The sequence below is a fragment of the Acomys minous genome, assembly GCF_964271855.1.
Source record: "Acomys minous genome assembly, chromosome: 20".
In the NCBI taxonomy this organism is placed as follows: domain Eukaryota; kingdom Metazoa; phylum Chordata; class Mammalia; order Rodentia; family Muridae; genus Acomys; species Acomys minous.
The window spans coordinates 13,982,394-14,004,295 of NC_140502.1; the positions used below are offsets into that span (position 1 = coordinate 13,982,394).

General features: G+C 41.2%; 1 protein-coding gene across 1 annotated transcript in view; it reads left to right on the forward strand.

The window, feature by feature from the left end:
- The window catches only part of LOC311591033 (cone-rod homeobox protein-like), a gene marked incomplete at both ends in the record, with an annotated part of 313,330 nt that overhangs the window by 285,233 nt on the left and 6,195 nt on the right, over positions 1-21,902 (forward strand). The gene's annotated exons all lie outside the window — the stretch shown is intronic.

The window sequence follows — 21,902 nt, forward strand, 5'->3', positions numbered from 1 at the left end:
TTTTTTTTGGTTTGACTAGACAGGGTTTCTCTGTGTAGCCTTGCTGCTCCTGGACTCATTTGGTACACCAGGCTGGCCTCAAACTCACATCGCTCCACCTGCCTCTGCCTCACAGTGGTAATTGTTATTTACCAGGGTAAGGTAAGGATGTTCAGGAATCTTCAACTTTTCCTACCTTTCCTACCACGATCTCTAAGCCTGTACCTAGGTCAGTCACTAAAAAGTTTTTCAAATTATATTAACTCAAATGTGAAAGAAATCCCTGTAGTGTGATTTAGGGAAAGAAAAAACAAGTGGACTTGGCACAGATGTGCTAATAGGGTAACAATGTTTTCCTAAACAAAACTTTATCCTGCATATAGAATCAAATCTGCCAACCACCTGTGGCAGGTAAGGGGCCACAGCAACACCGCCATTAGCACACATGGAAAGCTGAAACTCTGAAACATGTATTATCCTCAAGTGCAGAGGTTATCAAAGATGTATTCTAAAATCCATGGGTTTACAGGACATGATGGCACATACCTTTAATCCCAGCCTTCTATTAATTTCTCCTCTGCTGAGGCTAAGGTGTAGAGTCTCCAGCATACTAGGCTGGGTATGCTATTGTGGAGATATAACCCCAGCCCCTCACAGGTCCCTATCACTGAGCCACAAGCCAAACTCCTCACTGGGGAGTCTAGGAAGGGGCTCCCCCACTGAGCCATGTCCCTTTCTCCTCACTGGGGGAATCTAGGAAGGTGCTCTCTCACTGATCCACTCCCCCAGGCTATCAGTGTGGGATCTAGGAAAATCCTCTGCACCTGAGCAGAGCCTTGAAGGCAGATCCTGAACTAGTGCAGCACTAAAGCAAGAAAGGTCATCTCCTGAGAAACGGCTTTTCCCCTCAAGGAAATACACCTTGTTACATAGATGGCACTTGCATACACACACACACACACACACACACACACACACACACACACACCTATAATAGGGTCTTATGACCTCTTCTGGTATGCAGATATCCATGCAATTACACCATTCATAAACATAAAAGAAATATATAAACATTCTTTTGTTAAGAGTCCCAGTACAACATACTAGGCTCTGCCACTGTCTCTAGACACTAAATAGAGGTGAGGCATGCTGGGATTTAACACAGACACATTGGGCAGGCTGAGTGCAAGGGTAGAAACCCATCCTCTGGGTATCAACATCCTAGTTTTAAACTTTTTGGAGTGTGTGTGTGTGTGTGTGTGTGTGTGTGTGTGTGTGTGTGTATGCACTTAAGTGTTTATATCATTCATCAATTTAGCAAGGTGTATTTGCTTCAGGGGAAAAGAAGTTTTTCAGGTGATAGCCTCTCTTTCTTTGTTCTGGACTTGTTTGAGATCTTGTTTCAAAGCTTTGCTGTTCTTCAAAGTCACAGAGACTTCAGTCTCAGGACAATGATTGGCGATTTGTAGTTGCCATTTGGAGGGCTGTGTAGTGAGACCCTGTTTCAGGAAGCCTAACATTTGTCAGGTGATGGTGGTGGAAGGCTTTAATCCCAGCACTCAAAAGTCAAGGAGATCTCTGTAAGTTTGAAGCCAGCTTGATCTACAGAGCCAATTCTAGGGCATCCAGAATTACATAGAGAGATCTTTGCTTTAAGAAAAAAGCCCAAGGAAATAAACAAAAAATGTTTTGGGTGACAGGTCCAGAGCCTACAACTCTGTAAGAAGACCCTTATTTGGATCCCAGCATCCACATGGTGGCTCACAGTTGCTTTTAATTTCAATCCAGGAGATCCAATGCCCTCTGTGGGCACCAGAACACAGGACACATACAGAGACTCAGATGCACATAGAAAACAGCAGCTGGAGTAGCTATCAGAGACTGAGGTGAATCATCATGGGCTTCAGGTTTCCCAAATAAAAGATCTCTTCGGGCCCCTGTGGCAGGGCCTCACCACCTCAGTAACAGCTGCCCTATGTCCACAGGCTGTGGGGGAAGCATTCTGAATTCCACCATCATTACTGTCTTTGGAATATTAGTTGCCATTGCAATAGTCTGTGCCAAAGGGTCCTCCCATGGCTGTGTTCAAGGCTGCAGAGGCAGTCCCCTGCATCTTCCTGCTGCCTGTGGCTGAGTTCATGGGAGACAGGACTGTGGGAAACCAGATTTCAGATTCTAGAAACATATATTATCTGGGCACCTGTCCCTCTACTTGATATGTGGAGAAATACTTATGTGTCTGTCTGAGTGTGTGTACAGATGTATGTATGTATGTATGTATGTATGTATGTATGTATGTATGCATGTATGCATATACGAGTGTATTCTTGTGGGTTTTTTAAAAAACAGTCTCGTGTATGGCTGTCTGTCCTGGAACACTGTATGTAGACTAATTCTGCTTGGAATACAGAGGGATTTCTCTGCATCTGCCTCTCAAGTGCTGGGAATAGAAGTGAGTTTGAGGCCAGGCAGGTCAACAAAGTGAGTCCAGGACAGCCGGCGTGACACAGAGAAACCCTGTCTCAAAAAACAAACAAACAAACAAACAAAGAAACAAAACAAGAAGTGAGCCCTGCATTGCCTGGCTGTCAGGGTTAATTTAGAAACAGGGTAGCATGAAGCAGGCTGGCTTCAAACCTTCAGTGTTGGTGAAGCTGGCCTCAAACTGGTTCTTCTACCTCCACCTGCAGGATATTGGGATTACAGGATGACACCACTATTCCTCATTTTGTAACTTTGTTTTCACTCTTGTTGGGGCTCAGGTGAGTTGTATTTTGATGGCTCCCACTTTCACTGTATGAAGCAACACCTGGAGTCCTAGGTATTGATGTCACATTGAAAAACAGAATTTGTTGGCCAAGAGTGTTTTTTTTGGGGTTCACCATGTCATGAGCTGCCTAAATTCATTTTTTCTTTTCTTTCCATTTTTCCTTATTTTCCCCCCCTGAGGAATGGTCTCTGTATGTAGTCTTGGCTGTCCTGGAAGTCAATATGTAGACCAGGTGGCGTACAACTCACAATGACCCAGGTGCCTCTGCCTCCTTGAGTGCTGGGATTAAAGGCATGCACCACCACGCCTCCACCTTGCTGGTTAGGATTTTCCTTCCTTCCTCAGGGTCCTAGGTAAAGAAACAGGGTTTTTTTTGTACAGTGTGCACTAAAAAGGATTATTCCTCCTGGATTGGGGAGGTTTGAGGCAGGGGCCTGAAGATTGAGATATAATTTTATTTTTTAATTACAGGTCCTGCATCAGTGATGGCATGGAGTTGGGGTTCCAAGGCAGTATTGATCCAGGGTGAGTTTGTGTGTAAGGATTCTGTGTAGATGGTATGAGGATTCTGGGGAGGATGGACTGTTTTCAACTTCTACCTGCCATGAATATGAGTCCTTCTTTTTCCACATGTTCCCCATCACTAATTCTTGTTTGTTTTATTTATCTTTGCTTTTTCTGGTTATATAAAATAATATTTATAGTGTAAATTTGCATCCATGTGATGGCCACCTATTTTGAAATTTTGTTGGTTTGTTTGCTTACCTTTTAGAGATCCTGTAAGTCTCTATATTGCAGACTGACTTTGATCTCTCTGTGGAGATCATAGGGGGTACAGCATCACAGATATCCTACGACCTCCTGCTTCTAAGTGTGCTATTGAAGTCTGGAGAGCAGGAGTGAGAGGGTGTTAGACTCACCATTATCATCAGCAACACCAGTATATTATTAGGCGTGGATTCTCTGAGAAGCCCTGGATATTCTGAACCTTCCCCTGTAGACCTATCTGGCCATAAACTCAGAGAGCCACATTCCTCTACCACCTTAGGGGTGGGATTAAAGGTGTAGGTCACCAAACCCTCCTAGAACTGCTTGTTCTAAAATTCAATGTTAAAGTTTTGGTATATTGAAAATTTTTGTTTGTTTGTTTTTCTTGAGACAGGGTTTGTCTGTGTATCCTTGGCTGTCCTGGACTCACTTTGTAGACCAGGCTGACCTGGAACACACAGCGACTCATCTGCTTCTGCCTCCCAAGTGCTGGGATTAAAGGAATGTACCACCACACCCAGCTTATTGTAAATATTAATAATGTATCTGATCTTTTGGTATAAAAAACCTTTTCAAGTTTAAGCTCCAAACATACAAAACTGGTGGCACAAAGAATGAGAGATACCCCCAAAGCACAATATTTTTTAAAAGCACGATTTTATACAGATTTCTGATAGGTTGATAAACAATAGGTATACAAATTATATTGTAGTTTAGGCACAATGATGATGTCAGGGTAGTTTGATTTCATTAACTAACCCTCTCTGGCATTCTCTCTTTCTCTCTTTTTCTCTGTATATTGCTATTGTATTTATTTCCCCCCCACACTAATTCTTTAGACTCTCTGAAGCACTCTGATGCATACAATGACCAGGAAGTTCTGTTCAGAATGCCAAAGAAGAAGGGAAGGCGTCACATTAAATACTCTGAAAGACAAAACCTTGAGCTGCAAACTTATTTTAATGATCACATGTACCCATGCAAAGAGCAACGCTTGGAGCTCACCCAAAGTTTTGGAGTGACAGAGTACCAGATCCAGGGATGACTTTCTCTTGTCTCTCTCTCCCTGCACTCAGGATAGTTCTCCAATTGGTACCTTCACATTTTCAAAATTTCTCAACTTTTGTCCTTGTACAATCCTTGGAGAACTTAGATGTGGACTGGAGGTATCTGTTCATCCAGAGTTGGACTTGGCCTTCAACTTCTGCATGGGTACTACCCTGGAGCCACATATCCCCAAGTAGGGTCTCAGGGACCTAGGCATTAATGTTTCTAGTAAACCCAGAAGATCTAGGTGAAGTTTACCCAGTTGTTTGTGTCAGGACCTCGCATCCTAAATTCCTACCTCTTTTTATGCATCTCCTGCAACTTCATCTTGCTAAACCTCTCTTTTTGACTTTCCAGATCTGGTTCAAGAACCACCGAGCTAAGTACAAACAGAAAAATCTCCAGGATATTTCAGAAACTCCAGAGAAAATGGAAAGCTCTAAGGATGTTGGTGGATCAACCAGTTCCCAAGGTTGCTCATATCTTATTGATCCTGCCATTGGAGAGTCCATGTCTTCAGGCACATCTTGTGTGGGCTCCATTCCCCATCTGGGAGAAATTCTCCACATTGAGCAAGGCACAGAGGGTGCCAGGTGTGGACTCCAAGAAGACCATTGTGCTGGCCAAGCTCCTGTTGCAGCTGCAGGCCCTGGTCCTTTTTTAGTAACTGCAGGTGCGAATGACCCAGCAGTAGCTGAAGGCGCCTCAGTTGAATCTACACTTTTTACTGAAGTTGCATTCCAGGAAGCAGAGTATACTAAACAGTCAAGTCCAGAAGATAAACTGCTCTTGGAACAAATCCTTAATGATCTTGGTCTATAAGATGTTTAGATGTATTGAGGTACATCACACCCTCAATGAACACTCTGATTCTGGACTGGTTGAGGCCAAGAAATCTATAAAACAAAGAAGTGGTGTAGTAGGGAAATTCATCACTCTTAAGACTGAGGGTGTAGATGCAAGCTACGCTATTAGTTTCATGTCAGTGTTATCCACACACTGAGACTGTTTCAAAGACCATTTGTAGTATTCTCTTTTATTTTTATTTTTTTGGTTTATTTCAAGACAGGATTTCTCTGTGTAACAGCATTGGCTGCCTTGGACATGCTTTGTAGACTAAGTTGGCCATGAACACACAGATCCCCGTCTCTGCCTCCTAAGTGCTGTGTTTAAAGTTGGGAACCACCACACCCAGCAATATTCCTCACTCATTGTTGGATTTTATATTAAATACATTAAAAATATTTCAGAAAACACTTTTTATCATCTTTTCTTTCCAGAATGTAAGATTTACTCTACTGTGGTGTGTGTGTGTGTGTGTGTGTGTGTGTGTGTGTGTGTGTGTGTGTGTGTGTGTGTGTGTGTGTGTGTCTGCAGCCTGGGAGGGCAGAAAATGGTTTAGAATCTTCTGGGATTGTATCTCCTGGCAGTGTTTTGTGCTTGCAACTTAATGTAAGTCTTCTGCAGTAAGAAATGAGCTTTCTGATTCCAAGGATTACTAATGCCTTTACGTGAATTCTAAGATTAGCTAACAGGCTGAGATGTTTGTAGTCCTTTGGAAAAGGAGTATAGTTAGAAGCAATATAATGGCTCCCTACTAGCTTCCATGCTAGTTCTAGTGGCTCCTATGTCCTACTCTTGCCATTGAGGACAAGGTGTACACTTCCTATATTTATGTGTAAGTGGAATGCTCATATACACAAAATAAAAGGCAGTATATGTACTAAATAAACGCTCTGAAGAAGTCCCCTTATTAACTAAAACAGATTTCTTTTGTAAAATAGTTCAGTATGTTCATGAAAACACATAGCTCTTAAGTGTGTATGTGTCACAGGACAAAATGCAAGAATATTTTTTTCACACCCTGTAAGTCCCAGACAAGAAATACAAGGAAGCAGGCTAGGTAATAAACCCCATTATAAAGAAGACTCAGCGTTAGGCACTCTGCCCTTATAATTAATTATTTTGTCACACAGCCTCATTACCCTGCCCAATCTGCATGGTGGGCTACTTCCTATGTTGCATCCTAGCTACTTCACATTTGTGTGGCTGGTATTCTAGAACTGCACTCAAGACCTATTTTCTTTGTTAGATTTTTAGGAATGTACAAATTGTTTCTATACTACCAGAATATGTTCGTGGACACACTAGCAATAAGTAAGTGTTTGTCTTTATCCACATTTTTACCAGCATATCCTGTCCTTAGTTTAACTGATCTTTGGCAATTCAAACTAAGCAAGATAAACAGTAGTTTTAATTGAAAATCTCAGATCATTCTATTTTACCAATAAAGACACAGGAGGCCAGTGCTGTTGTGAAAACCTGCCAGCTCAGAGAGGCAGAGAAATCACCCAGCTGATCTTTCCTTTTTAGTTCCTATCCTGAAGGAAAAGGCCATAAGGCTCACTAGCTCATGTGACAGCTCATGAAGAAAGGAATGAAAGCAACCAAAGGTAAAGGCTTGCTAGATCAAAGCCCAAAAAGATCAAGTACCCGAGGACTCCAATCTGGTGCTGGCTAAGAAAATTCAGAATAGTGCTATCTCAAGACTCAGGTTTACCACACCTGGACATATACATTCATAATGCTTCACCATACATCAAGAACATTTGCTCAGCTATGTCCATAGCACCTTTATCTGTAATAGCCAGAATCTGGAAACAACTTCGATGACCATCACCTGAAAAATGGATGAAGAAACTGTGGTATATTTACACACTTGAATACTATTCAGCTTTCAAAGAGAAGGAAATCTTGAAATTTGCTGGTAAAAGGATGGAACTAGAAAAGTTGATCCTGAGTGAGAAACCAAGACCCAGAAACATATGCATCGTGTATATACACACTTATAAGTGGATATTAGCCGAACATAGATGTCCTCTGAGAGACCTCTCCCCTTTGTGGTTCTGCACAGATACTGGGACTTGAAAATGGACTCTAGGCAGAGGGCTGTGTGTTTTAGGGAAGAGTGGAGGATGGGAGGTGCAGGAGGGAGTAGAAGTTATATTAGGAGACCAAGACCTACAGATCTGGACACAAGGTGGTCTGCAGAACTAGATGACTCAGCCAAGGACTATGCATGCAGAGAACCAAGATTTCCTTTTCAGAAGCTGATGGAATGTCAATTCTCCACACGGGTGGTGGCATGTTGTCCTGCTTCAGCACCTCTGGCAGGCTATCTGGTGCACATCATTTATTCACTGCCTCTTGACAAGAAGGCCTACTGGGCACTCAAGGAAGAAGATGATGCGTGCTATCATAAGACCAATAATCTGCCAATTGTTTTAGGCATCTCCTCAGTATGAGCAGTCCAACGGAGGGGATCCAGAAGAGGGATGGAGGTTGGCAATATCAAGATAAGCAGGGTGGAATAACTAATGGGGTGTAATGTGAATAAATTATAATCAATAAAATATATATAAAAATGCTGGATGCCTAAAGGCCAATGAGCTAAAAGCTAAAGGCTAAAGAGCCTAAAGAGCTCAATCTAAAATCAAGGTTCAAGAGATAAAGAGCTCTACTCTTTCTTCAGGCTCTCTTAAATACACCACAGTTCAAAGTTCCCCCTTCCCTACTCATCCAACCCTCTTTTGGATTCTTGCTCCACCTGTTGACCTACAGTTAACTTTATCAAATCCTGTGTCCTCATAGCTCTTGGAATAAAGGTGAGTGTTAGGGGTAAACCAATCAAACAAAGAACAAGATTTTATATTTCCCAATCTCAGAAATAAGAATGGAATCAAAGGCATGTTTTTATACTTCACACACTCTATGATTTCAGTGGGATCAAATATCCTACAACAGTAAATCTCCAAGTATTCTTAATTTAACTCAAAGGCCCAAGTTAATTTACACTGACCTGGTGTCTCAGGATGATCTAGAGTTTCCTTGTTTGTTTGTTTGTTTGTTTGTTTGTTTGTTTGTTTTACTTGAGACACACTCTCTCTGTGAGTAGTCCTTGTTGTTCTGGAGCTCCTTGTGTAGATCAGGCTGGGCTAGAACTGATAAAATTCTTCCTCCCTCTTCCTCCTGATTCCTGGGAGGAAAGCCATGCACCACCACTGCAAGCCTTCAAAACCAAGTTTTAAGTGTGTTTCTTTGGCATGTGTGCTTTATACATTGAGACTTTTCTGATTTGTACAATTCTCCTCTTTTAAATTTAGCCAATAATTTCCTTTCTTACAATTATTTTTTGGAGACCCATCCTCTCTTTGTTTGTTACCTGTCATGGAACACAATAGGTCAATCCATGGGCCTGGAAAAGTTAGGGATCCAATAGCCTATGCCTCCCTCGTTCTGGGATTAATGGGTGTGTATCACTGCAAACAAATAGAGCTCCTTGTTTTTACAACTTCATTTTTAAAAATTTCCTTGAATAACCGAGACACTAACACAATTTAAGAGGGTTTGTCTCTTGGGATTAATGTAATTTCTGCATTCCAGGTGGATTATAAACAGCTAGAAGATTTTTGGATTTGATCTCCTGCCTGTGTAGCCATGTTCAGTATTGAAATTTCTGTGTACAGATGGGGTCCATTTCAGAGTGTAATGTTGGCTCTGTTTTCAGTACTAAATCTACTGTGCAGTGGGCCATTCTTATTATTCTCTCTTCAAAACTGCTGTATGTCATGATAAGCTGTGCAGGGGTTGAAGTCTACATTTCCTCTGTTACTGAGTCTCACCAAGATATTTTTCATAAATATTGTACTATTTTCATGATGTACTTAATGTTAATCCTTTTGTAGGTATCAAGAAATCTTGCATGGCTTAGCAAAGTAAACTTGGGCCTTCCATGACACAGGTTTCCTGCACAAGTAAGAAGAGAGGTGAAACTTTCATATTGACCCCGGTGGAAGTAATTGAACTTCCAGGAAACACACTTCACGTATCCTGGGTTGGACCAAAAGTAGTGCATCCTCTCACAAAAATGCAACAGCAGTTCTCTGTGTCCACCTATTCATAATATGGGAAACCTGTGCCCAAACAATCCATGATCAGGCCTATGGTTATGGAAGAGCTTTGGAGCAACTGTGGGACAGTAAGGCATCTCATTTTCCAGGGAAGAAGACTTAGGGTCTATATGCTCCATGTAGAAATAGCATGATAATGGTGCTATCATGCCTGAAGTGTAGCTGCCAAAATTATCAAAGGCTGAAGAGACAAATCCCCATCAAGAAGTGATGAACTAAGTGAGTGCTGTGGACTATCCTTTATCCTAATCTAAAGGAGGCAGAAGCAGGTGGATCTCTGGGAAGTGATGGCCAGACTGCTCTAGGTAGGGAGACTCTGTCTCAGTTTTATGAAGAGAGAAAAAAGGAGGAGTATCAGCCATGTCAATATAGAGCAGTAAAGATTGGCAGTGTGCTGCATGAAGGATAATTTCTTGAGGTGGTCATCAACCAGTGGAGTCCACATTTCTTCTGAGTTGAACACTTCAGAGTGCAGGAGAATGAAGAGATTTTGGCCTAGAAAGAGTTAAATTTTGTGGTTCCAAGCAAACCAGGCAGCCCCAAAAGTTGAGGATGCAGACAGAGATAGGCCTCAGGGTGGGGTGTCAGGTGTGCAAGAGAGGATTAAGGGTGTGTTGGTGGGAGGTTCTGGATGAAGAACCTATTTAAGGCCTCATTCCTGGAGTAGAGGTTAAAGCACTAGGACATATCTGGGAAGATTGGAGAGCCTACTGATATCCAAAGCGAGTTTGCTCGTGAGAATTCTGTGTAGATGAGAATGTGACCGCCTGGAGGATGTACTCTTTTCAACTCCTAGCTGCAATGAATAGAAGTCTCTCTTTCTGCACATGGTCTGCATCACAAGCTCTTGTTTGTTTTAATTATCTTGGCCTTCTTGAGGATATAATCTAGAGGATATCTTGAGGATATATTTTAAAGCCTTAATTTGCAACCATGTGCTGGCTACCTTGGTTGAATATTTCTTTGTTTGCTTTCGTACTTCTTACTAATCATGTAGGTCTATGTGGTCTAGACTGTCTTTGATCTCTCTGTGGAATCCATAGCTGGAAGGACCTCAGAGATAAACTAATATTTCATCCTTCTAAGTGTGGTGTTGAATGCCTAAATGCAGCAGTGAAGGGGTGTTAAAACCACATGTTGAATATTTATCATCGTCTTCCCCTCATACCCACCACCACTACCAGCAACAGCACCCTCATTATTATTTCATGAGGCATGGATTCTCTGAGAAGACCTGGATATTCTGAAACATTCTTTCTAGACCCATCAGCTCTCAAATTCAGATATTCACATTCCTCTGCCTCCTTAGTGGTTGATTGAAAGTTATAATTCACAATATCTTCATGCAACTGCTTGTTTTTGAAATTCAATGTTAAAATTGAGTATGTTGTAAATATTAATCATATGATTTTGTTGTTTGAGATAACTTTTCTTTGAGGACAAAACACACAAAGTCTAACCTCCATAAAAATGAAACCAACAGCAGAACAAAGTAGAGATATCAACAAACTGTAATGTAAAAATTCGGAATTTTGTACGTGTCATGTTACATTGAAAAACACTGGGTAGGTTGGGCATGGTGGTCAATGCCTTTAATCCCAGCACTTGGGAGGCAGAGGCAGCTGGTTTGTTGTGAGTTTGAGGACAGCCTGGTCTCAAAGTGAGTCTAGGACAGCCATGGAAACAGAGGATCCCAGTATCAAAATACCAAAAAAAGAAAAAGAAAAGAAAAAAAGAAAGATACTTTAGTTTAGGCACAATGGTATTGTGAGAAGATGTTTACTTTCACTACCTCTTTCTCTTTCTCTTTTTCTTTCTCTCTCTCCCAATACCCTCAATGCCCTCATCTTCCTCAGAAAGGTCTGATGAATACAGTGAAGTTCACCTCAATACTCCAAAGCAGAAAATGAGACATCTCATTAAGTACTCCAAAGAACAAAATCACCGGCTGCAAGAATATTTTGATGAGTGCATGTACCCAAGCAAAGAGCAACTCATGGAGCTAGCCCAGAATCTAAGAGTGACAGACTATCAGATCCAGGTATGAGTTTTTCTATCATTATCTCCCCGTGCACCCAGAATATATTTCCAGTCAGCACCTTCACAGTTTTGGAAATCCCTCTCAGTTTATGCTTGTGCAATCCTGGGAGATCATGCCATAGATGTTGGCTGTATATGTTTGTGTATCCAGGGCTGGACATGGCATTCAGCTTGTGCATGGGTACTGTCCTGGAGACACATTATCAGTATGTAGAGTCTCTGGGAACCAGACACTTATGTTTCTAGTAAAGACATAGAAAATCTAGGTGGTTACCCTAAGTTTTGAGTGTTAGGTGGTATCTCTACTGACATCCTACCTCTTGTTAGGCATCTCCTGCTACTTCCTATTCTGACGCAGCCTGACACACACAGGTCTTCCTATATCTTCTCTTTTTGTGTTTTCATATCTGGTGTAAGGACTGGCGAGCTAAGTACAAACAGAAAAACTCCAGAATGTTTCAGAACTACCAGAGAATATGGAAAGCCCTAAGGATGTTGATGGATCAACCAGTTCCCATGGTTGCTCAGATGACGCTGCCACTGGAGAGTCCATGTCTTCAGGGACATCTTGTGTGGACTCCATTCTCTACCTGGAAGAGACTCTCCACATTGAACAAGGATCAGAGGGTGCCAGGTGTGGTCTCCAAGAACACCATTGTGACGGCCAAACTCCTGCTGCTGCTGCTGCAGGCTCTGGGAGTTTTCTAAGAAGAGGGACCCAGAATGACCCAGCAGTAGCTGCGTGTGCCTCCACTGAAGCTGAACTTCCTATGGAAGCTGCATTCCAACAAAAAATGGTGGTGAAGACTCAATTGCAGATATTCAGGAGCTCTGGGAAGAGATCTTTAAAGATCATGGTATAACAGAGGACATGATGGATCTTCTTATATCACACTCCGAATGAACACATTGACCCTGGACTGGTTGAGGACCAGAAATCTGTAAAACAAAGAAGAGGGGTGGTAGTGAAAGCCATTAGTCTTCTTTTGCTTGTATAGATGCAATATCATCTGTGTTAGTTTTGTGACACTGTTATCAACAGAATGAGAGGGTTTCCAAGGCTACTTAGAGTATTCATCACTTATTGTTGGATTATACATTAAATAAAAGTACAAAACGTCTTTTTATGGTCTGTTCTTTCAGGAATCTGTTAGAGTTGCCTTACAGTGTGTGTGTGTGTGTGTGTGTGTGTGTGTGTGTGTGTGTGTGTGTGTTTGTGTGTGTGTGTGTGTGTGTGTGTGTGTGTTGTGTCTTGTGTGCCTATATCCATAGAAACTTATATCTGGTGCCTGGGAGGTCAGACAATGTTTTAGCAGCCTCTGGGATTATAACTACTGACAGTTGTGAGGCAGAATACATGTGTTTGCAACTTACCTCAAGTCCTGTGCAGAAAGAACTTAGTTTGATGATTCCAAAGATGAATAATTGCTTTACATCTTCAGTGGAAATATCTAAATAAAAAAGGCTGTGGTGTTCTTAATCTTTTGCAAAACATGTTACCATTTTATAATTTCTCTTTCACTTTCCAGTAGATAATAGCAATATAATGGCACACGATCAGCTTCAATTCTATTTCTAGTGGCTACTATGTCCTATTCTTGCCATCGAGGGCAGGGTGTACACCTTCTATATTTATATGAACGTAAAATGTTCATATACATAAAATAAAAGTACTATATGTCCTAACTAAATGGTCTAAAGCTGACCCTTTATAAACTAAAACAGATTTATTTTGTAAAAGTTTAGTGTGTCCTTGAAACTCATAACTCACTGGTGTGTAAGTTATGCTTCAATATACAAGAATATTTTTTTCTTTTTACACCCTATGATTGTAACATAAGTAACAGTGTCATGTCACTGTATTCAGAGAAATATGCTTTGGTGACTTGGGGCCTAAATCTGCATTGTGAAATCCATCCATAAATTTTTATTTACCTTTTTTTATTATCTCAATCAAGTTTGTTATAATGTATTCACAGTATATACAGATTATAATCTGCTTGATTTTCTTTTTTTGTTCTGACCCTCTCTCTCTCTTTAAGTGTATTTTTGTCTCATAGATCTCTTAACAGTTGAGGTCTTCCTGTTTGACTACAACCAATTAGGTCTAATCTGGATAGCCTGCTTACTCTTCCTCTTAGTTCCCCTAGTGTCCCTCTGTACAGGGGAAATGATCAAATGGCAGGAAATAGATGTCATGTCAGGAGCTGTCAACCCTACTTCCCTACATGGAGAATAAGTTATCCATCTGCTACATCTGTTTTGTTTTGTTTTGCTTTGCTTTGCTTTGTTTTGTTTTGTTTTGCTTTTTTTGAGACAGGGATATTCTGTTATCCCTGGGTGTTGGCCTTGCTTTGTAGACCAGGCTAGCCTTGAACTCATAGTGACCCTCCTGACTCTGCCTACCGAGTGCTGGGATTAAATGTGTGCACCACCACAACTGGCCTCATCTGCTGCATCTGAACAGGAGGTCAAGGTTCTCTGCTTGCAACCTCCATGGTTGGTAAAACAGTTTGTATAGGTTTTCCAGCCCTGATAGTCTCCTGGGGGAAGTCTTGACATCACTATCCTCAACATTCATTTCTCAACACAGCTCTTCACTCAGAGTATGGCTGTGAATCCCAGGATATGTCCTGCTTCCCCTCTGGATAGAGTCTCTCAGAGGACATATGTGTTGGGCTCATATCCATGTATATGTGAGTTTATAGCATATGCATCTTTCTGGGTCTAGGTTATCTCATTCAGGATGATCTTTTCCAGTTCCATCCATTTAGCAGCCAATTTCAAGATTTCCTTGTTTTGGTAGCTGAATAATATTCCTTTCTATAAATGTACCACAATTTCTGTATCCATTCTTTGAGGAAGGGACATCTACATTGAGTGCCAATTCTGAGTATTACAAATAAAGCTGACAGGAACATAGGTGAGGCATGAACATGCATAGGGCTTGGGAGGCTAAATGAGAGTAGCATTCAACAGGATTGGGATTATAGGTGTTTTGAAGGTGACTTTTAATTGCCTTCAAGTGAACGCAGGTCACTTACACAGGTTCCTTGAGTATTCAAATAGATCTGTAATACTATTAAATCATCTGTGGGAATCATTCACACCCCTCTATAGTGCAAGGAGTTCATAAAAAAGTGTTACTTTCTTTGGTTAACATTTTATGTGACTGTGCATTCAAGCCACATGGAGACTCATTTACCAGCCGCAACTCTGTTTATACATGTTCCTATGACCACCCTACTGTCTTGGCTTACACTGTGTACCTTTGGTGTACTTTTGTGCAGTATATTTATTTCATTTAATCTCCGATATATAGCAAAGTGTTTGTCAGCACACTGAGTCTCTTTTTTATCTATCTCACCCTGTCTGTGTATCTATCTATCATCTTCCCATCAACCCATCTACATATGTATATATATATATATATATATATATATATATATATATATAGTGAAACATGTTCTTTCCATGTAGCCTTTTCTCTCGTGGACCTTAGTGATATATCTATTTCTCGGGTGAGTGCAGTGATTGGAGGAATGCTACAGCAGGGAACTTCTGGCAATCTGTCCCTGGGTGACTTCAAAATGACTTCTATGACAGTCAGCCCTTGAACTAGCAGTTCCTGTACTCTAGCTCTCCATGTAGCTTTGCTTACATGTATGTGCACACATCTTTGGCCTTCATGTAATGGTAGATTACCTTAAGAGTGTACTGTTATTCCTTTCAATGGAATGCCTGCATAAAGTGTCATGAAAATTTTCCCTGTTGTTTAATGGTTTACTGACTATTCACCACAGTTCTACTGGTGCCCAGTTTGTCTTTGCTGCTGCTGTGCAATCAACGCTTGCCTATAATGTTTCAAAACAACCTGTAAATCCACTGTACAGACCACTAAATGGGCCAGCATATGGTACTTTTCATACGTGGTACATGTAAATAATATGTATATTAAGTTTGAATTCTGTGAGGTTCAACATGAATAAATGAAATATAACCAAATCAGCCAATAAAGTATCTTAAAAAGTAAAAATCTAGACATCCTGGTTTATATTTTAACCTGGATTTTGGGAGATTCCTAAATATTTCTGCAAGTCACAGTACAGTGTGAGCTACACATTCGTACTTTGCCTCAGCAAACAACAAACCCCAGAGAGAAAGTGTTAATGTGTCTTATCAGTCTGAGGTTATTTGACCCCATCTGCTAAATAAGTTTTAGTCCTGGATGCTTCTAGCCTCCATACAGTATAACCTAGGCCTAGAGTGCTTTCAGCCTATGAGACTTATTGCTTACTATGATCACACTATCTCCTTTTTTCTAAACTCTGGCTGGCTGCTTTCAATCATTTGTTCTTGCTGAAATTCCTCTCCTAGTCTCTCAATCTGAAATTTCACTCTTCCTCTTTCTAAATTGCTCTTCTTTGCCTCATAGTAACTTTGGAAATGTATTGTTAATTATGGATGCTTCTCAATCTCTGTTTTGTTTTGTGTTCAGCTATGTATAGCTTCCTCTCTCTGAATTCGGTCTCTACAAAACTCTCCTAGTTAAACTGCCTGTGAGTTCCACAAACTGACCTGTGATGAATTGCCTCTCACCTAGCCGAGTCTCCAGAACAGACTGAAAAGAACTGACTAGAACTCAGACATCCATGATGCTTGAGAGCTGGGATTGAAGGAGTGTTTCACCATACCCTGGAGCTAAGCTTTCCTTTACCTGACGTTTGCTTTATTCTAGCTTGGCCTTGAACTCAGTCATCTATTAGTCTGTCTCTTGGGATTAATGTAATTTCTGAATTCCAGCTGGCTTAAAAAGAGTTAGAAGAATTTTGGATGTGATCTCTTTCCAGTGTAGGCATGTTCTGATTTGAAATTTCTGTATACAGGTGGAGTCACTATCATAGTGGAGGGTGGGCTCTGTTTTCAGTACTAAATCTACTATGCAGTGGCTCATTCTTATTATTCTCTGTTCACCACTGCTGTATGTCATCATAAGCTACACAGAGGTTTGAAGTCCACATTAGCTCTGTTACTGAGCCTCACCAAGGCATTTTTGATAAATTTTGTACTAATTTGATAATGTAGTTAACTTTAATCCTTTTGTAGGTATCAAGACATCTTCACATGACTTAGCAAAGTAAACTTGAGCCTTCCATGACACAGGTTTCCAGCACAGGTAAGAAGAGAGATGAAGTTTCCATATTCACCCAGGTGGAAGTAACTAAACTTCCAGGAAACACACTTCATGGATCCTGGATTGGAGTAAAAGTAGTGCATCCTCTCAAAACAAAATCCAACAGCAGCTCTCTGTGGCCTCCTATTCATTATATGGCCAACCAGTGACCAAACAATCCAAGATCAGGACTTTGTTATAGAAGAGCTCTGGAACAACTGTGGGACTATAAAGGATCTCATTTTCCGGGGAACAAGACTTAGGGTCTAGATGCTCCATTTAGAAAGAGCATGATAGTGGTGGTATCATGGCTGAAGAGTAGTTGCCAAAACTATCTAAGGCTGAAGAGGCAAATCCCCATCAATAAGTGAGGAACTACATGAGTGTTGTGGACTATCCTTTATCCCAGTCTAAAGGAGGCAGAAGCAGATGGATCTCTGGGAAGTGATGGCCAGACTGCTCTAGGTAGGGAGACTCTGTCTCAGTTTTATGAAGAGAGAAAAAAGGAGGAGTATCAGCCATGTGAATATAGAGCAGTAAAGGTGGGCAGTGTGCTGCATGAAGGCTCATTTCTTGAGGTGGTCATCAACCAGTGGAGTCCACATTTCTTCTGAGTTGAACCCTTCACAGTGCAGGAGAACCAAGAGTGTTTGGCTAAGAAAGAGTTAACTCTTGTGGTTCCATGCAAACCAGGCAGCCCTATAAGGTGGGGCTGCACACAGATTGAAGATCAGGGTGGGGTGTCAGGTGTGCAAGAGGGGATTAAGGGTGTGGTGGTGGGAGTGTCCTGGATGAAGAACCTATTTAAGGCCTGATTCCTAGAGTAGAGCTTAGAGCTTGAGGTTGGATCTCCAAAGCCTCTAGAGCCTACTGTGATCCAAGGTGAGTTTGCTGGTAAGAATTCTGTGTATATGAGAATGTGACTGTCTGGAGGATATATTCTTTTCATCATCTAGCTGCAATGAATAAGATTTATTCTTTCTCTATATGGTCTTCATCACAAGCTCTTATTGTTTTTTAATTAGCTTGGCCTTCTTGATGATGTAAAATAATATTTTAAAGTGTTAAATTCATCTGTGTGATGGCTACCCATGTCGAATATTTGTTTGTTTGCTTTCTTACCTTTTAATAATTGGGTACATCTATGTAATCCAGACTGTCTTTGATCTCTCTGGGGAATCCACAGTTGGAAGGACCTCAGAGATTAACTAATATTCAGTCTTCCAAGTGTGGTATTGAGTGCCAGAAAACAACAGTGAAAAAGTGTTAAAACCACATGTTTATTCTCTATCATCATCTCCACCTCCCCCACCTGCACAACCACTGCTTTCATTAGCAGCACCCTTCTTAATATTTTATGAAGCATCGTGGTGAATGCTTTTAATCCCAGATCCAGGGAGGCAGAAGCAGGCAGCTTGCTGTGACTTTGATGACAGCCTGGCCTACAAAGTGAGTCTAGGACCACCAAAGAAACAGAGAAACCCAGTATCAAAAAAACAAACAAAGATGAAGAAAGAAAGACAAACACTGGGTATCTGAAGGATACTTTAGTTTAGGCACCATGATCAGTTGAGAAGTAGCTGGATTTTGTTACCTCTCTCTCTTTCTGTTTCTCTCTCTGTCTCTCTCTGTCTCTGTCTCTGTCTCTCTCTCTCTCTCTCATTGTTGTATTTACTAATTTACTAAGTTTTGATAAAAATGAATGAAGCAGATGTTCACAGGCTCTTGATGTAAGGAAGAATCAGGAGTATTTTTTTTTGAGACAGGGTATCTCTGTGTACCTTGCATGAATGAGCCTTAGTTTGTAGAGTAGGCTGTAGTGGAACTCACATCTGCCTCCAGAGTGCTCTGATTAATGGTGTGTGCAATCGTGCTCAGCTAAAACAAATCTTTTCGAACTGTGTGTGTACCTGAGACTTTGGGTGATGGCATAGATGTAGGCATGAAATCTAAAGGCACAGATGAAGAGACGTTTGCTCTCATTTGCCTCTAGACAATTTAATTACAATTTTAATTAAATTTATTTAATTTAATTAGAAATTTAAGCATTTCTGGCTTTCTGCTCTTTTTGCTTTGGTCTGTAGGGATGGAGATTGAATTAGGGTCATTTTCATGGTAAACACTGGAAGAGATGAATTAAGAACATAAACTTTTTACCTCCATCCCCTGTTTTCCCCTTCAAGACAGGGTTTGTCTGTGTAGTCTTGGCTGTTCTGGAACTCTCTTTGTAGACCAAGCTGGCCTCAAACTCAGTGAGATCCAACTGCCTCTGGACTATTGGGATTAAAGGAGTTTGCCACCACATTAGCTCCTGTTTTTGTACAATGAAAAGATTTAAGTCCTTTGCATAGCTTATCTCAAAATCAGTCTATCATAGATTGTTTTTTTTATTTAGTATCAATCCAGATTAGGAGATAAGTGCTCACCTTTGTGCTGGGGTGAGAGGACTTGCTACTTCCACAAACACTGGTGTCCAGAAGGAGAAATACCTGACCACACCTAGAAACTGATAAACCTGTGTCTTAGTCTTTGGAGTTGGGATTTAAAGGATGGCAGTAATATACTCTGAGGCAGATACCTTCTAACCCCTTTTAGCCTGCATCCAAGATAGGTATCCTGCAAAATTGGGCTTCCCTAGCTCACACTCTATAGCCTTGTAACTCTTGCAGATGTCCCTCCACAGCCTGTTTATAATCTGTTATCCCATGAAACCTCTAATGGTAAGGCACAAAGTCTGCATTTGTTGTCTTTAAAACTTGGAGGAAAACGGGTTGGTGAAGATCTTTTCCCAGTCAGTAGGCTGTCGCTTTGTTCTCTTGACAGTGTCTGCTGCCTTACAGAAGCTTCTCAGCCTCATAAGGTCCCATTTATTAATTGTTGACATTAAGGCCTGGGCTGTGGGTGTACTGTTCAGGAAGTTGTTTCCTGCGCCTATGTGTCCCAGGCTCTTCCCCACTTTTTCCTCTAACTGAGTTAATGTCTCTGGTTTTAAGTTGAGGTCTTTAATCCACTTGGACTTGAAAAGGTTTAATATCCAAAATATATAAAGAACTCAAGAAATTAAACACCACAAAACCAAACAACCCAATTGCAAAATGGGGATTAGAACTAAACAGAGAATTCTCAACAGAGGAATATCAAATGGCTGAGAAACACTTAAAGAAATGCTCATCCTCGTTAGGCATCAGAGAAATGCAAATCAAAACGACACTGAGATTCCATCTTACACCCATCAGAATGGCTAAGATCAAAAACTCAAATGACACCACATGTTGGCGAGGATGTGGAGAGAGAGGAACACTCCTTCACTGCTGGTGGGAATGCAAACTAGTACAACCACTTTGGAAAGCTATCTGGCGTTTTCTCAGAAAAATGGGAATAGGGCTTCCTCAAGACCCAGCTATCCCACTCCTTGGAATATACCCAGAAAATGCTCGAACACACAACAGGGACATATGCTCAACCATGTTCATAGCTGCTTTATACACAATAGCCAGAACATGGAAACAGCCTAAGTGTCCCTCAGTAGAAGAATGGACCAAGAAACTATGGTACATTTACACTATGGAGTATTACTCAGCTATTAAAAACGAGGAATTCCCGAAATTTGTGGACAAATGGATTGACCTAGAAATTATCATAATGAGTGAGTTCACCCAGAAGCAAAAAGAGACAAACGGTATATACTCACTTATATCAAAACACTAGTCCAAGGGATACGTCCCATGAAAAACCTTACTTACCAAGAAAGTGGGTCAGAGGAGAGGACATCCTATTGAGACTTTAGGCGAGAGTAGCATGGAAGAATGGGGAAATAACAGGACCCACAGGGTCCTGGAAACCTACAAGAAGAACTTTATGACAGGCAGATCTGGGTCCTGGGGTCCTCCTCAAACTAAGGCACCAGCCAAGGAGAAATAGGCAGTAAACTTCGAACCCCTACCAAGACCTAGCCGACGAACACGATATTCTCCACTGTTGAGTGGAGAGTGAGATCTGATTCTCACGTGAACTCTGGTGCCCCTTTTCTGACCACGTCCCCTGGATGGGGAGGCCTGGTGGCACTCAGAAGAAGGATAGCAAGTTACCAAGAAGAGACTCAATAATCTTAGAGCATACATAGGGGGAAGAAGTCTCCCTCAATCACAGACATAGGGGAGGGGAGAAGGGGGGAAGTGGGAGGGAGGGAGGAATGGGAGGAAACAGGGGAAGGGCTAACAATCAAGATGTAATATGAATAAATTAATAAAAAAAAAACTTGGAGGAAAACGGACCACTAATGTTGTCTTCTGTAAGCTCCCACTGGGTATAGATATTAAAAGCAAAGATGGGTTCACTCATCTTTGCCAGTTGGAAGCTAAAGAACACATCTTTCAGATTCAAGAGAATATATACTTGTTTCATTGGAAGCATCAGACTCAGGAGAATCAGAGTTTGCAGGTTTCTTAATAGGCTGGGTAGCAGTTTTCCAGGGTGACTGGCTGGGAATCAGGATATATATCTGTGTGTGTGTGTGTGTGTGTCTTTGTGTGTGTGTGTGTGTGTGTGTGTGTGTGTGTGTGTGTGTGTGTGTCTGAACCTGGAAATATGGAGGAATGAAATTCACTTTTTTTGTTTTCAGGTCCATTCAAGTCCATTTCTTATTATTTGTTCAGCATTGAGGTAGCTGAATTGGTTAGTTGAAAAATTATAGGATCTTAGTGTTGAGTCATTCTTGGATGTGTAGGTTTTGCCCATACCTCTCTTGAGTATTTGATGTAACTCTGAGAGATATTAAATCTGTATATATTTTTGTAGCAGAACATTTATCTACCAGGTTTTTTGTTATAGTAGTTTGTTTGCTTTGTTTTCTTTTGTGTGTGTGTTTTGACGGCTGGTAAAATGTCAGAATTGTTCTGGGTATATGTAAGTCTAATTGCATCCGTATTTCTTTTGTGCAGGCGAATAGCTGTGAGTTCGAGGCCAGCCTGGACTACAAAGTGAGTCCAGGGCAGCTAAGGCTACACAGAGAAGCCCTGTCTTGGGAAAAAAAAAGTTCAAGGTCCTTCTCAGCTACCTGGCAAGTTAGAGCTATAGAAAACATCTCAAAAGTAAATAAAGCTGGGAGTGGTGGCGCACGCTTTTGATCCCAGCACTGGGGAGGCAGAGGCAGAGG